Below are 6,844 nucleotides of genomic sequence, written 5' to 3' on the forward strand. Positions count from 1 at the left end.
TCACAGGACAGCCCGGCTCGCGGCTGCAGCCCCCGCGGAGCGCAGCGCTAACGGGCGGCGGAAGGGCCCCTGGGCCCGGGTCCCCCATCGGTCAGCCGGCACCACCGTCCCCACAGGTAACGCTGGGGGAGCATCGCCTTCCCCTCCGAGCAAACCCGCGGTTCAGCAGCTTCACCCGGGCTCCCGCCTCATCGGCCTGGCCTCTGCGGGCCCCCCGCCCGGCCCGGCCCGGCCCGGCCCGCTGCCTCCTGTGCCGGTGCCGGGACTTTGTTCCTGGACCCCCGCGACCTGAGCCTCGTGCCCCCGACTCACCGCGCTCAGCGTCGTGCCCGCGAGGCCTCGTGTTGGCGGGACGTCCTCGGGGCCGTGGGCCGCCTGCGGGTGAACGCCTGGGGGGACGGCCGGGCCCAGCCGCGGGGTCTCGGTCGCCAGGCCGCTCCGCGGGACCAGGCTGCACCCCTGCCGCTCCGAGGCCTGGTCCCCGGTGTGTCCCCGGTGTCCGTGCCTCCCAGGGTCACAGCTGTCGTTTCCGCGTCCCCTCTGCGCTGCTGTCCACGCCGAGGCCCTGGTTCGCAGGGTTTGCTCGTCGGGTTCTGGCGGAGGGGGAGCCGGAAGGCAGGGCCGGACCGGTCCACAGAAGGCCCAGCACCGCCTCCGCTCAGGGCCACGGCCAGCGAGCCCCACGCCCCGCACTGTGGGTCCGACCCGCCCCCGCCCTCGGCATTTATAGGGCCTGTCAGCCCTGCGCATGCGCAGATCCCAGCCGCGGCTTCCCGACCGCAGATTCGCCACCGCAGATTCCAGACCGCAGATTCCAGACCGCAGATTCGGAACCGCAGATTCGCCACCGCGATGGAGATGTGGAATCTGCGGGTGCGAGGCCAGGGCACGGATGGCCAGCTGTGTATTCATCACAAAACATCTACCCATGTGTAAGCAGACACGTGCAGGTCCAACCCGTGTGTTCAAGGTCAGCTGTCATTCTCAACTCTGCAGTCCGATGCCCCCCACCCCCAGACTTAATGGGGAACCTCCCCATCTTGTAAGGCCGAGGTCGAAGGTCATCTCTCTGCAGCCCCACCGTGGCACTGGGACCCTCCCACGCTGACATTTCCCGAGGCCCCGCCTCGCCCGGGGCTGCAGCCGGTAAAGGCCGGCTGGGTCCTGCCTCACTCTCCATGCTTCCTGCGGGGCTCACGGTACCTCCTCTTCCACAGAAATCCCTTGGGAGCCAGAACCCCAAGTCATCATTTAAAAGTCTCCAAGGTTGTTTTTTTAAAATATTTTTTATTGATTTCAGAGAGGAAGGGAGAGGGAGAGAGAGATAGAAACATCAACGATGAGAGAGAATCATGGATCGGCCGCCTCCTGCGTGCCCCCCACTAGGGACTGAGCCCGCAACCCCAGCCTGTGCCCTGACCGGGAATCGAACCCTGACCTGCTGGTTCACAGGTCGATGCTCAGCCGCTGACCATGCCGGCCGGCCTGAATTTTTGTGAAATAACTAAGTCTCTCTAGATGGTTTCCCGGTTCCTCTCAAACCCAAAGACGCTCTTCTTCCCACGTTTGCTCCCCCACTTCCTCCCCTTTGCCCAGTGCAGCACGTGAAACGACTGGCCCACAAATACGGGGCTCGTTTATCTCTAGCAGCAGCTGCACTTTTAAAGTTAGGGGACAGGGGACCCATCAGAAGGGAAAACGGAGGTTAGCGTTGAAGGACTGCATAGCAGGGAGGCGGCTGGGTGTGCGTCGGGCAGACAGACACGGGGATGGAGCCGAGGCATCACAGGGAAAGCCTGGCCCTCGGCTTCTCGCCGAGGGAACATCGATGGAATTTCCTCCCGGGTGGGCAGTCCTGCTCCTTTCTCCCCTCCTCCCTCCTTTCTCCCCTCCTTCCCAGCGAGAAACAGCCCGATGCCAACCCGCTCCGCTTGCCCCCGCGTCGGGGGCGCGTTGCTCGCGATGCTCTGAGCAAAGGCTGCGTGTGGCGGGTGAGGGCACACACACTCCAGTCTGCAGAAGCAGGAGGACACGGCAGTGAGGTCCTCCCGCCCTTGGTGTTGTAGGGCTCTTTCCAAACCCGTCTTCCTATGCGTCCCCTCCCTGCCTCCCCCTCGCCCAGCTGCTACCACATGATGCATTCCGCTTCCCAGGTCGGAAAAGATGTGAAAAGCCGGAGCTGACAGGAGCCGGGGGCATTTGTGAATTCCCGCCCAGGTCCCCTCTCCATTGCTATTCAATCAGTACGTTTGGAGGACGAGAGAGAGAGACAGGCAAGAGAACAGGAACTCATGTGAAGTTAGAAAAAAATTAGATTGACTCGTAGCTCTATTATGAACGTGAAGAATCCTCCCAATGCAGCTCTTATAAAAAGAGTTATTTTCGGGGTCATTGTGAAGAAAAATATGGCTTTTTTTCCCCCCTGTATCCAAGGATGCCACAAATACAGCTTCTGCTCGGGGCGGGCGGGGGACGCGGGGGGGCCGATAACGCTGCCTCTTTTCTCTGGGGAGAAGGCAGCTTCTTATTTGGATGTTACAGGCTTGTCAAGACACTTATATTTTTCATAGCATTAAAAGTTATTTTTTATGCTGTTTAATTGTTCATTGAGATTTCAAAACCAAACCGGCCTCCTTGCCAAATATCTTTGTAATATGAACATTTCCCACTGGCTCCTTACAATAGGTTTTCCCGTGGGACCCAGCCTGCTGGCACAGGCTTCGTCATGATATTATAACAATAATTAACATTTAGCATGTGCTGTATAGCCAGGCTTTGATCCATATTTTTCACAAAATACAGTAACAATGCTCTCTCACAGCATCCTTCACCCGGGCCTCAAGGCCGTTGGCAGCACCCTATTATAGCCAAGAGGGCGGCATTCTCTCCTGAACCCTCCAACGCCCGGGTCTGCGAGCGGCAGGCGTCCTCCCTGGGGACGAGGAGGAGGGATGAGAAGTCGGGGAGCCGCCAGCCTGCAGGCGAGGGGCCAAGCAGGAATGAAACCCGCCCCGTCTTCTTGCTCAGCGAGCCAAAGCTTCCGTGCACCTATTTTCATTTATTAAAAATATTTTTTAATTGATTTCAGAGAGGCAGGGAGAGGGAGAGGGAGATAGAAACATCCATGATGAGAGAGAGTCATTGATCGGCTGCCTCCTGCACATCCCACAGTGGGGATCGAGCCCGCAACCCGGGCCTGTGCCCTTTCCGGGAATCGAACCCTGACCTCCTGGTTCATAGGGTAATGCTCAGCCCCTGAGCCACCCTGGCCAGGCTCAGTGCACCTATATTTAGACAAAGGGGAGGAGGAGAAGCCAGCGGCGCGAGCAGATGGTGACAGGCATGTGGGTGGGTCCTGAAGTCCTTCCTCGTTTCTGAAGTGAGTCCTGGAAGCGGATTTCTGATTCGACTGTGAGACGCCTGCTCGGCAGAGGCCAGTGAGTGTCCGCTCTGTGCCCCACTGAGCGCCAGGTCTCCGCTGGGCCCCTTGCTCTAAGGCAGGGGGGACTTTGTTCTTCCAGGGGCCATGTGGATATTTATAACATCATTCTCAGGCCACACAAAATTATGCTCAGTGGTTAGAGTGTTGGCCTTCAGACGGAAGGGTCCTGGGTTCGATTCTAGTTGGGGCACGTGCCCACGTTGCAGGTTCATTCACAGCCCTGGGTAGGGCAGGTACAGGAGGCAGCCAGTCAATGTGTCTCTCTCACACCAATGTTTCTCTCTCCCGTCTCTCCCCCTCCCTTCCACTCTTTCTAAAAATCAATGGAAAAATATCCTCCAGTGATGATTAACAATAACAATGAAATAAATACAAAAAAAATTGTAAACAAACAAAAAGAAAACTAGCCTGCTGGTTTTGGACAAACATTTCATTAACTCACCCCTAACGCCTTGGCAGGGCCAGACCCAATGACTCCCAGGGCTTGTACGGCCCTCAGGCCGGACGTTCCCCACCCCCGAGGGCGAGGGGAGAAGAGGGCCTAGGAACGACGTTGAGAAACACGGTTTTAGACCCCATTGGGGCGACCACAGCCCGAGCTCACAGCCGACCAGGACCAGTCACCTCAGCTCTTCTGCCGTCTCCTCCCGCGGGTCCAGGCTCTCAGCTCCCAGGCCTCTTTCCAGGAAACACCCTGTGAATCCGGGGGAATAACCAGACGTGACTCACATTGAAAAGGATGGGCCTGGCCATGGCCGAGACATGAACCATCTGTGGCTCATTAATGCCCGGGGGGTGCGGGGTGGGGGGTCAGCAGTCTCATCCCATCTTAGCTTCACTCTGATTTGCAAAATCTCAGGTCCAGGGGACGGTGTTGGTCGAGGTCAGAAATGGACACAGAGTGAGTGAAGCAACGGGCTCGCCGCACAGAAGACACGGGGCCACCTCTGCGCGAGTCCCAGGAGGAGCCATGGACTGAGAGGGCGTGACCGGTGCCTCCAGTGCGGGTGACACGGCATTGAAGCCACCCTGGCTGCCCTGGCCGGTGTGGCTCAGTGGATAGAGCATCGGCCTGCGGACCGAAGGGTCCCAGGTTTGATTCCGGTCAAGGGCGCGTACCTTGCTTGCAGGCTCCTCCTCGCCGGGACTCGTGTTTCTCTCTGTTTTTCCCTCTCTCTTCCACTCTCCCTAAAAATCAATGGGAAAACAGCCTTGGGTGAGGATTAAAAAAAGAAAAAAGCAGTTTAGAAACCACCGCAGCTAACCCACGTGGGCATAGCCCTGGACAGGCTACATCGCTGAATGCGCCAACCGCCCCCTGAGCAGGAGCTGTCCTAGCTCCGTCTGTGGGTGAAGAAGCCGAGGTTGACAGAGTTAAGTGACTCCCCTGAATCCAGAGCCAGCGAGGAAGGCTAGGCACCGGTGCCCTTGGAGACCCTGCGTATGCAGCTGCTGTTGCCAATGCCCGCGGCCTCTGGGAAGCGGGGAGGCGAATTAGTGACTCGATGACCAGTGGTCACAGCAGCAGCAGGGCAGCTGGCGGGTGTCGAGTGCCATCGCTGTGTCAGGCACCGTTCTCGGCTCCACATCTGCCCCTGAGCCTTAAAAGCCCCCCGCAGGCCTCTGACTGCCCCCTACGTGGCTGACGGGATGACGCTTGGGCCAACACAGCTGGCAGGGGTGCTCCCAGCAGGGGCGGAACGTTCTCCAGCCATGGGCCGTGGACACGGTGCACCGGTGGGGCCCTCAGCCTGGCCTGCGCCCTCTCGCCATCCGGGACCCCTCGGGGGATGTCAGACTGCCAGTTTCGGCCCCGATCGCCACAGGGATGTAGTAGTGCACGAAGCGGCAGGCGGCCGGGGAGGAGCCCGAGCCCGGGCCAGGCACAGCACCACTGCGGCTCATCCCAGCCCCTCGGCGCCTGCCGCCACTCGGTAGCGCTGCCACGGAGGTGGGAGAGGCTCGTGCAGCTGCAGTTGCCCTTGCCAGCCGTGAGCCCGGCTTCTGGCACCCATCGGTCAGCTGAGCGGTGCTCCCGCTGTGGGAGCGCACTGACCGCCAGCGGGCAGCTCCCGCATTGAGCGTCTGCCCCCTGGTGGTCAGTGTGCGTCATAGCGACCGGTCGACTGGGCTTTCGGTCACTTAGGCTTTTATATAGAGAGATGATGGAATTCACTTACTATAAAGGCATGTTGCTCTGAAGAAAGCTCCCAGATTTATGTATTGGATGTTGAGTCCCACCTGCGGCCGCCGTGGCAGGGCCAGACCCAGTGATGCCAAGGCCTGACACACAAAGGCGTTGGGTAGGGAGTTACCGCAGCTTCATGCCAGGATCCCGTACTTCACGAAAAGGTCAATGTGATTCAAGATGCCGCTATTGATCATCTGCCGTGTACAAGGAGATTCTAAAAAAAGACACCTGGGCCTGGCAGTGGGAAGCTGGGAAGTTGTTAGAAGAGGAAGAAAACAGAAATGTCAATGGAAACACTTCTCCCCATCAGCCTGCAGGTCTGTGTGAGCATCCGCCATGGCAGCAGGAGCCAGGACAGGATCATGGAGCTGCAGAGGGTCAGGACGCTGCCTGCACTGCCATCGTGGGGGAGGCAAGGGAGGGCATCCCAGGGGCCAGTTCATCAGCAACGCCTGCTAACGCTTTCTAAATGCAAATTCCAAGGGATGAGTTAACTTCTTAAAACTAAGGGGTAGCAGGTGTCATGGATTAAATTGTGCCCCCCCCAAAAAAAAATATGTGGTCTCAAAATGTGACCTTATTTGGAAATAGGGTCTTTACAGGGACCATCCATTAAAATGAGATGATTAGGGTGGGCCCTAGTCAATACACCCTGGTGAAGGGGTCAGAAAGGGGGGATCTGGGCAGAGACCAGCGCGCGCAGAGGGAGGGCGCTGTGAAGATGAAGGCAAGATTCGGGGTGACTGTTCTACAAGACAAGGAATACCAAGGTGCCAGCCAATCCCCAGAAGGCGGGGGTCAGGCATAGAACAGACTGGTTTGAGTCCAGGGCACTCTGCCGTGGCGGCCCTAAGACACCAGGGGAGTCACTTGGGAGGATATTCTCCCAGGTCTCAGGCTAGACCAGTGTTTTCCACACCTGCACATTCACTGAGATTCAGGCAGAAACTTCCAGAACCTCTATGCTTCTCATTCATTGAAGACCTCGGTTTTGGCATAGGATACAAAAGCATTATGTAGTCGCACGATCGTATAGCATACAGTTCACAAATAAATAATTATGCATAGATGGGGCTCTTGTTCAAAGATCGCTTCCTGCCCTGGCCCGTGTGGCTCAGTTGGTTGAGCATCGTCCCACGCACTGAAAGGTTGGCGGTTCGATTCCCGGGCAGAGCACATGCCTCGGAGTGCAGGCTCGATTCCCAGTATGA

At 58.1% G+C, this 6,844-nt stretch overlaps 1 long non-coding RNA gene across 2 annotated transcripts; it reads right to left on the reverse strand.

Annotated features, from left to right (window-relative positions):
• Positions 1-2,461: 2,461 nt before the first annotated feature.
• On the reverse strand, positions 2,462-4,824 carry LOC139019345 (uncharacterized). Of its 2 annotated transcripts, XR_011473089.1 has the most exons (4): positions 4,562-4,824; positions 4,067-4,136; positions 3,885-3,983; positions 2,462-3,662 (listed from the first exon to the last, which is right to left on the reverse strand). It is a non-coding gene; the product is annotated as an uncharacterized lncRNA (long non-coding RNA). The 2 variants fall into 2 exon arrangements; XR_011473088.1 differs by having other exon boundaries at positions 3,885-4,136.
• Between the last annotated feature and the right edge of the window lie 2,020 nt (positions 4,825-6,844).

The sequence above is a fragment of the Myotis yumanensis genome, unplaced genomic scaffold, assembly GCF_028538775.1.
Source record: "Myotis yumanensis isolate MYYU_CA2020_CCGP unplaced genomic scaffold, mMyoYum1.0.hap1 SCAF_11, whole genome shotgun sequence".
Lineage (NCBI taxonomy): Eukaryota > Metazoa > Chordata > Mammalia > Chiroptera > Vespertilionidae > Myotis > Myotis yumanensis.